The following is a 10,312-nucleotide window of genomic DNA, read 5'->3' on the forward strand; positions in this document are numbered from 1 at the left end:
TCCAGTATTTTCTGTTTTTAATCCTAACATGAACCTTTGGAGGAGGAGCAGACCACTCGCTCTATCGAGATTCTTCCACTATTCAATACCATCATTGCTGATATTGGGCTACAACTTAGTATTTCCACCAGGTCCCCATATCCCTGAATTCCCCAAGAGACCAGAAACCTGTTATCCCAACCTTAGTGTGCTCGATGATGGGGCTCGATGATAACTGTCAGGTACAGAGAATGCCAAAAACTTTCAGCACTTTGAGTGAAGTAATTTCTCCTTTTCTTAGCCCTAAATGATCAGCCCCTTATCTGTGCTGCAGTGGGTTAGATTCCCCGACCAGCAGAAAAAAAATTTCAGCCTCCATCTTATCAAACCCAAATCAGAGTCATGTAGGTTTAAAGGGATCGCCTCTTATTCTTCTAAACTCCAGAGAATTTCAGCACAATTTACTCAGCCTCGCATCACAGGACAACTCCCTCACCCCAGGGAACAATCTGGCGAACCTTTACTTTACTGTTTCCAATGCAAGCATATCCTTTTTAAAATGTGACTATCATATCTGCACAGAATATTCAACATGTGGTCTCAACAAAATCCTGTACAACAGCAGCAACACCTGGTTATTCTTGGACTCCAGTCTGCCGGCAATAAAGACCAAAATGTAATTTCCTTTCCAATTATGTGCTGCACCTACATGCTAACGTCATGCATTCTTTGTATAAACGCATCTATTCTATTCTCAATATCAACACATATTTTTGAGCTCTTCAAATATGTCCTGCTCTTTCTATTTTAACGGAGAAGAGAATATCTATTCACTTTCCAAAATTGCACCGATCTGCCCCGACACTCATCAAAGCTCTCTTTTTCGTTTCCCAGCTTCTGCCCGAAAACCTCTTGCAAATAAACTTTGCCTGCCGGCTCCAGCTAGAAGTGAACTCACGACCTTTGGTTTTCAAGACGAATGTTCTAACCACTGCGCTATGCAGCTAAATACTGCAAACTGCTCGCAGTACGTGCAGTATTATCAGTGGATTGAGATACAGGATGGGGTTTGAGGTCGGAGATTTTTGATGAATATGGAATTGCCTGAGGTGGAGAGCAGTAAGTTAAAAGACGCAACTTGAAAATGACATGATTGGACATGGATGCTATGTGTGTATCTGACATGTATGTTGTGCGTGTCGTGCAATTCTTCTTCAGAGTTTATCGTTCGTGTTACATCTTTGACTTTTCCAGCTCCGATGAAAGTTCATCCAGCTGGAAGATTTAGACGTTGCTCCCTTCACAGGCGCTGTGAGGCGTGTTTTGATTAAATGAAGAATTGAAGGAAAGGTTATTCATTCCGTGACTGGAAATTGAAACGCCGATCCTGATCACTGGACCCTCAGTGACGCTGATGTGAGAGATCTGCAATGAGTTGATCATCTCTGTACCCATTGCTTTATTTCCAATAACTTTCAATAAAAAAGTCACAATGAAGAATAAGGGGAAGCATAAATGACAGGATTTGAACCTTAGTTAGAAAATCCCAATCTATCTCCTGGGCCGGGACTACAGCCTCAATGTTTGCAACCCTGTTGTTTATATCGGCCATACAGCCTGTGTTCCCATTTGTATCCACTATCGGAACAACTCCACTCCTTCCAGTTTTGACAAAGGACGGTCTGCACTCGAAACGCCAGCTCTCTTCTCTCATAATAGATGCTGCCAGACTTGATGAGATTTTCCAGCATTTTCCCTTTTTGTTTCCGATTCCAGCATCTACAGTAATTTGCTCCACTCCTTCCACAAATGTTCCTCTACCTCAACAACTGTTTACATTGGTATGTGTCCCCTATTTCCTCCTGCCAAAAAAGGTCACGGTACAAACTCCTGCATTCAATCTGAACTGCTGGACTTCAGCTGCAGAGAGAAAACTCAAACCCATTTTAGCAGTGCCTGGATTCAAAACCACAGCTACCACAGAAACTAGGTCTGGCCACCGGTTTAAACTGCTCCGCAACGCTACCACGTAGCCATCCTGTCCTTTACTAATAACGTTACTGAAATTCATCAGCAGCAAAGGATCTGAGCAAGGCCATCAGTCGGCTTGAGCCTGCTCCTTCACTGAATCAATTCATCCTGAACTGTGTAACAAATAGATATCACATCCAGTAAGAAACAGAATGAGAGACAATGAAGGACTGGCAGCATTTAAACTGCCCTGAACCTTGTCTGGTTCACAATATCCTATCAGAAATTACAAGAAACCCTCCTGTTGAATTTGCTCAGTCTTCACTCCGGGACGCGAGGAAAGATTGTGTTTTATATGTTCCACCAGGCAATAACTGACATTTGTTTTTACGGTTTAGATGAGAGCAACAAATCTCCATTACCTGACCTGCAATCTAAACAGCAGTGAAAGTGTCAAACTCGAACCACCAGACCAGCAGCTTGCAGCCTGTTTTACAATTTGCTTCATACACACTGCACTTGTTGTTTTATTTTTCGCGCCAGACCAGACCACATTCACATTGGTCTCTTCTGCAAAATAGCACCTTCTGTTTCCACCCGAGGGATATATTCAATCAGTAACAACATACAACAGACATTCCACTTACAATTATTAGTTTCGCTTTCGACGGTTCGAAACTGGAGAGAAACTTTTCCAAATATTTTCTTTGAGTGAGGGAAAGGTTTATTAATTCAGTGCGAATGCTAAACTCTGGCCAGTTTACCATCCAGATGTTAGCTTGCTTCAGCATCTCTATCATCAGCGCTTTGCAGCCTGTAAAGCGCTGTTTCTGCGACTGTATTTGTTCTTGACCTGTTGCACATGTGACATTTCCAGCTGTGATGTAAACTTGCAAACATCACTCGGTTGAAATTAGTAGATCTGCTTTAAATCAGATAGTAAATCAAGTTAATCTTCATAGTTTGCTGAGAGCAAGAAATAATCGTTTCCTGAGCGGGAATTGAAACCAAACAACACTGGGCGGCACGGTAGCACAGTGGTTAGCACTGCTGCTTCACAGCTCCAGCGACCTGGGTTCGATTCCCAGCTTGGGTCACTGTCTGTGTGGAGTTTGCACATTCTCCTTGTGTCTGCGTGGGTTTCCTCCGGGTGCTCCGGTTTCCTCCCACAGTCCAAAGATGTGCGGTTTAGGTTGATTGGCCATGCTAAAAATTGCCTTTAGTGTCCTGAGATGCATAGGTTAGAGGGATTAGTAGGTAAATTATGTAGGGATATGGGAGTAGGGCCTGCGTGGGATTGTGGTCGGTGCAGACTCGATGGGCCGAATGGCCTCTTTCTGTACTGTAGGGTTTCTATGATTGGGGGAGGACTGAACACAACTCACTGGACTCGGACTCCCAGTGTCACGGTGAAATGTGTTTTTCAAAATGACTTCCCGTATATCCCTTAATATGTCCTGTTTGGATGGAACATAAGTGACTGCTCCAGCTCATGACAACGCCGATTGAGTTCGCTGGGACATGAAAGCGACAGTTAGTAACTGCCCATTTGTTAACATCGAGCATAACGATTCATCGATACATATAAAGCCAAAATATGGTGGATGCGGCAATCCGAAACAAAAACAGAAAATGCTGGAAAATCTCAGCAGGTCAGACAGTATCTGTGGAGAGAGAACAGAGAGAATATTGTGATCAAGCATTGTTCCTGGATTTAACATCTACCTACCTTGTGTCCTCATTTTTAAATGATATTCAATTCAATGTCCAACACATTGGCTTCCTTCTATTTACAAGATGAGAGTTTCATGACAAATAAATCATTGTCAAATGGGGTGTCTCCATTTTGTGCAGCTTTGCTTATGGCTCAGGAGGCCAATACTGGGCTGATTCTGACACAAGTGCTGGAATAAAGCTGGCAGCTTTGGTTGTGGATTGATGTTTCTCGTTCGCTCCATTGGCAAACCCCTGTAACCAGTGGTCATCTTGGTGATGCACGGCCGCCCACAGGAAGTGTACTCATTCTATCTGGGGTCAGTAAAAGGCATTTCTGTATGAAAATCCACATTATAAATCATATAATCTCTATGTTGTGGAACTTCGTGTCCTGCTCGTAAAACTTCATGAAGTAGAGTTTTGAGCGTCTGTTTTTCTCCAGCTACATCACGATACAGAAATCCCTTGTATATGTGACAATCATTCATCATGTGGACGGAGCACATCCACTGCACGTATTTGACGAGTCTAACAGACTTGGGAGCTGTGCCTGTGACTGGACAGAATCATTCCTGAATTTGTCCCGCCAGTAGGTACCCATAATGCACCGCACGCAGAGCCAAGATGGAAATGTTTGAGCTTCTTTCTGAGGTCTCTGAATGGTCCATGTTTCACAGTCACTCGGCAAGATGCTGAGAACACACACCCTGCAAACGATCAGCTTCGTCCTCAGGGTCAGCTTGATGTTACTCCATGTGTATATTAGGAGCCAGCTGGTAACTGCTTTCTCCATGGGTTTACAATTCTGTATAAAGGAACATACTCTCTGTCACCCTGGAAGATGGGGAACAGAATTAGTGAATCATTTCCAGCCGATTGATATGTACTGGTAATTCAACACCTTGACCAGTGACCGAGTTTCTCTTGGCCTTTAGAGTCAGTGAGAAAATGTTACATGGGAGATGAATTAATTGAGTCACTGTTGGTCTTCCAGACTCACCGGTCCACTCCTGGATAAGTGAAATTAACAAACCAGTACGGTGCCGCTTGTTTTCTGTTATTTTCCTCTGTGATATTATCTGTTGTAAACGAGACATTAAATGCGAGAGTCTATTCCCCACATGTAACAACTGCAGTAAAACACCTGCTCTAGGTGAGGTTCGAACTCACAACCTCGGCATAGCCCACTGTTTGTATTGCTTTTTAGTCCCACACACCAACCAATTGCGCTACTGGAGCACAAACGCTTTGAATGATTTGATTTCATAACATTTTACACTGAATATCTGTGTTCGATTTGATTTATTTTTTGCTAACAGAATGATCTTCACCGCAAGGCAACTCCAAGAGAAAAGCAGAGAACAGCACCAATCCTTGTACATGATCTTGCTAACCTCACACAGGCCTTCGACGCTTTCAGTTTTGAGGGATTGTGGAGCGTCCTCCTCAGTTTTGGCTGCCTCTAAATAGGGAAAGGGGAGGTGGAGTTCATCCATGCAAACAACGACATTTAAAGATGATAGCGTGAAATGTAGGGGACAAACCCACGACCCTGAGATTAAAAGCCTCATTCTCTGTCGACCGAGAAAACATTGCTTTCCTCCTCATTTCTTGGCATGTTATGCATTGGAAAGTTAGAAAGTAATCGAGCAACAAATGCCCCGAGGTTACAATGCATTCCTCTCAATCATCAATAACATCATTCGCAAGTTCCACTTCTTAGCTGCGCCTCCGTTCGAACATTGTAATCCATCTCCAAGATTTATTGTTCAATGTTAGTAGTGGTGCCATGATTTTTAGGGGCCCATATTACATTGAGTAACTCAGTGGAACGACGAATATGTATGCCAGCCTGCTCGAATAAACACACTCATGTATGTTACAGACTGTTAGAAATTATAGTGTCTGCCCAGTGACAATCAACATTTCCATCACTTTATTTGCTCTGTGTGCCATGATCTTTTAGTACTTCTCATTTTCCAGACTGTGTTGTAAGAGTTTGGTTGAATAGGTTCTGTTGTATACCAAAGTGGTCAGCTCACTTCATCAGCAAGGACAACATATTGAAAAAGTTGTCACACAGTGCGTAACTTAATCAGTTAGTGGATCTTTATTCGATGGAGGTTGCTTGCTTGCAGTCCAGGGAGAAGAGAAGGAAAAACTCCCAAATGCCTCTCATGATGTTCCCACTTAGTCATCCTACATTCTACAAAGAGAGACATTGCTTTGCTCTACTTCACAGGCTGTCAGGTCATGAAGAAATTGCTGCAACCGATAGGAGTTTTGAAATGATTTTAGCCCCTTTCACAGGAGAAGAAATAGTCATGAGTAGCATTAGCCGGTTTCCCGGTTGAAACTCCAATAAAGTTTCACTCACCCGGGTAGTGTGTAAATGCTGTCTGGAGTTTTAGTGAGTGGGATATAATGTACCTGCATTTTTTCAAGCCTGTGTTCTGGGCCGGGTTGGAATATCTTTTTTCTCAGGAATGTGCAGTAGCAAATATTCAGCAATGAAATTGAAGTATGCATCAATCGCCTCACTCTGAAATTGAAAGGATATTGCTTCTTACTCGTTTTGAACCAGAGACCATTCACGAGTAAGGTAATCTAACAACCTTGAGATTACACTTTGCTGAAAACAGCCAAAGGGCCTTGATCAGTAACCCAAACTGTGTTTTCATGCTGCAATTCCAGATATTGTTTTCCAGCAATAGAATTGGAGAAATTGTTGCAGCAACAGAATTTTGAAATTTCAGTGATTTAACAGTTGTTTCTGCCCATCATCCCTAAATCAGCATTTTCAAGAGCTGTCCCGTGAGTCCCAAAATCAGAGAATCCCTACAGTGCAGAAGGAGGCCATTCTGCCCATCAAGTCCGCACTGACCACAATCCCCCCACGCCCGATTCTCATAACCTCAGATATTTGCCCTGCTAATCCCCTGAAAATAGGGTCAATTTATCAAGGCCAGTCAAACTCACCCGCACATCTTTGGACTGTGGGAGGAAACCGGAGCACCCGGAGGAAACCTATGCAGACATTGAGAGAACGTGCAAACTCCACACAGACAGTGACCCGAGGCCGGAATTGAACCTGGGTTCCTGGCGCTGTGAGGCAACAGTGTTAACCACTGCAAACCATTCTTTATCATGATGCATGTTACATTTCAAATCATTGTCTAATTCCCTTGTGAAACTGAGTTAAGAATGATTTTGCAAGTGGTACAGGAGCTTCAGGAGTGTCCGTGCATGCATGAAAATTACCAACATTCTCCCAACCCAATGAAATGACGGACTGGAGGTGGGATTCCTACACACTTTTCGTAATTAAAAAAATAAATAACATTTTTGCATTTGAATTCATTTCGAATATTTAAAGGAAGTTAACTCTGACTCAGACAATCCTCATTTCTCTCAGTTGTTTTCTGATTTCCAGTTCCCTTTGCTGTAAAACCTGTTATAGAAAAGAGTGAAATGTTTCCTCTTCTGATTGGAAATGCACAAGAGGCCAGAATTAGAGGAACACAGATATCTCAGATGCTTTTGGAATTACAGAGTTGCGAGAGGCAAGGATACATAGAACATAGAACATAGAACATTACAGCGCAGAACAGGCCCTTCGGCCCACGATGTTGCACCGACCAGTTAAAAAAAAAAACTGTGACCCTCCAACCTAAACCAATTTCTTATCGTCCATGAACCTATCTACGGATCTCTTAAACGCCCCCAAACTAGGCGCATTTACTACTGATGCTGGCAGGGCATTCCAATCCCTCACCACCCTCTGGGTAAAGAACCTACCCCTGACATCGGTTCTATAACTACCCCCCCTCAATTTAAAGCCATGCCCCCTCGTGCTGGATTTCTCCATCAGAGGAAAAAGGCTATCACTATCCACCCTATCTAAACCTCTAATCATCTTATATGTTTCAATAAGATCCCCTCTTAGCCGCCGCCTTTCCAGCGAAAACAATCCCAAATCCCTCAGCCTCTCCTCATAGGATCTCCCCTCCATACCAGGCAACATCCTGGTAAACCTCCTCTGCACCCTCTCCAAAGCCTCCACATCCTTCCTGTAATGTGGGGACCAGAACTGCACACAGTACTCCAAGTGCGGCCGCACCAGAGTTGTGTACAGTTGCAACATAACGCTACGACTCCTAAATTCAATCCCCCTACCAATAAACGCCAAGACACCATATGCCTTCTTAACAACCTTATCTACTTGATTCCCAACTTTCAGGGATCTATGCACACATACACCTAGATCCCTCTGCTCCTCCACACTATTCAAAGTCCTCCCGTTAGCCCTATACTCAACACATCTGTTATTCCTACCAAAGTGAATTACCTCACACTTCTCCGCATTAAACTCCATCCGCCACCTCTCGGCCCAACTTTGCAACCTGTCTAAGTCTTCCTGCAAACTACGACACCCTTCCTCACTGTCTACCACACCACCGACTTTGGTGTCATCAGCAAATTTGCTAATCCACCCAACTATACCCTCATCCAGATCATTAATAAATATTACAAACAGCAGTGGCCCCAAAACAGATCCCTGAGGTACACCACTTGTAACCGCACTCCATGATGAATATTTACTATCAACCACCACCCTCTGTTTCCTATCCGCTAGCCAATTCCTGATCCAATTTCCTAGATCACCCCCAATCCCATACATCTGCATTTTCTGCAGAAGCCTACCATGGTGAACCTTATCAAACGCCTTACTAAAATCCATATATACCACGTCCACTGCCTTGCCCCCATCCACCTCCTTGGTCACTTTCTCAAAAAACTCAATAAGGTTAGTAAGGCACGACCTACCTGCCACAAAACCATGCTGACTATCACCTATCAATTCATTACTCTCCAAATAACTATAAATCCTATCCCTTATAATTTTTTCCAACATCTTGCCGACAACAGAAGTGAGACTCACCGGTCTATAATTCCCGGGGAAGTCTCTGTTCCCCTTCTTAAACAATGGGACAACATTCGCTAACCTCCAATCTTCTGGTACTATACCAGAGGCCAACGACGACCTGAAGATCAGAGCCAGAGGCTCTGCAATCACTTCTCTTGCCTCCCAGAGAATCCTTGGATAAATCCCATCCGGACCAGGGGATTTATCTATTTTCAGACCCTCCAGAATATCCTGCACATCCTCCTTATCAACTGTAATACTGTCTATTCTACTCCCTTGCAACCCAGTGTCCTCCTCAGCTATATTCATGTCCCCTTGCGTGAACACCGAAGAGAAATATTGGTTCAATGCTTCACCAATCTCCTCCGGTTCCACACATAACTTCCCTCTGCCATCTATAACTGGCCCTAAACTTGCCCTAACCAACCTTCTGTTCTTGACATACCTATAGAACGCCTTAGGATTCTCTTTAACCCTATCCGCCAAAGTCTTCTCATGTCCCCTTTTAGCCCTTCTAAGCTCGCTCTTCAACTCCCTCTTAGCCAATCTAAAGCTTTCTAGTGCACTACCCGAGTGCTCACGTCTCATCCGAACATAAGCTTCCTTTTTCTTTTTAACCAACAAAGAAACTTTTTTGGTGCACCACGGTTCCCTAGCCCTACCAATTCCTCCTTGCCTGACAGGGACATACCTATCACAGACTCGCAGTAGCTGCTCCTTGAAAAAACTCCACATGTCGGACGTTCCCAGTCCCTGTAATCTCCTAGTCCAACCTATGTTTCCTAATTCTCTCCTAATAGCCTCATAATTACCCTTCCCCCAGCTAAAACCACTGGCCCGAGGTTCATGCCTATCCCTTTCCATCACTAAGGTGAACGTAACCGAATTGTGGTCACTATCACCAAAATGCACACCAACTTCCAAGTCTAGCACCTGGTCTGGCTCATTTCCCAGCACCAGATCCAATATAGCCTCACCTCTAGTTGGCCTGTCTACAGGGGAAATGTTGAGGGGAAGTTTTTCACACAGAGGGTGGTGGGCGAGTGGAATCAGCTGCCGCCAGTGGTGGTGGAGGCAAACTCAATAGGGACTTTTAAGAAACTCTTGGATCAGTACATGGGACTTAGTAGGATGGAGGGTTATAGGTAGGCCTAAAAGGTAGGGATAAGTTCGGCACAACGTGTGGGGCCGAAGGGCCTGTTTTGTGCTGTAGTTTTTCTATGTTTCTATGTTTCTAATTGGGGAACCGAGCATCTATTTCAGGTCAAGCAGAGGTCGCAGTGTGGGAGCATGGTGATAAATATCAGAATTATCTGTATCAATATCTGATTGCTCAGAGATCGGACTTAAAATAAATATATTCGCTGCATGTGAAACACGTATAAAATGAAATGCATTAAAAAGTTAATGCTGGTGTTCAGTGACTGGAACTAATGTTATTCACCTTGAGATCTCTATAAATGTGCCTCTTCTGTTTTGTGCAGTCAGTTGGAGAAACGGATTTCGAAATGTTTTTCAATTAGACTGTATAAGATCTCCACATGCATTTTCACAAATTCCCCAAATAAATCCCCAGGTGAATTTAACAAGGCAATCCCCACCAATTGAATTATGGTTTTCACCCTGCGTGAGATGTCAGCACCTCCGGGAATGTCATCCCGCTTGGTTAACGCTGAGACGCAGACTCACTGTCACTGGGAGATATTGCAAAGTGTTCTT

Source organism: Mustelus asterias, unplaced genomic scaffold, assembly GCF_964213995.1.
Source record: "Mustelus asterias unplaced genomic scaffold, sMusAst1.hap1.1 HAP1_SCAFFOLD_260, whole genome shotgun sequence".
Taxonomy (NCBI): Eukaryota; Metazoa; Chordata; class Chondrichthyes; order Carcharhiniformes; family Triakidae; genus Mustelus; species Mustelus asterias.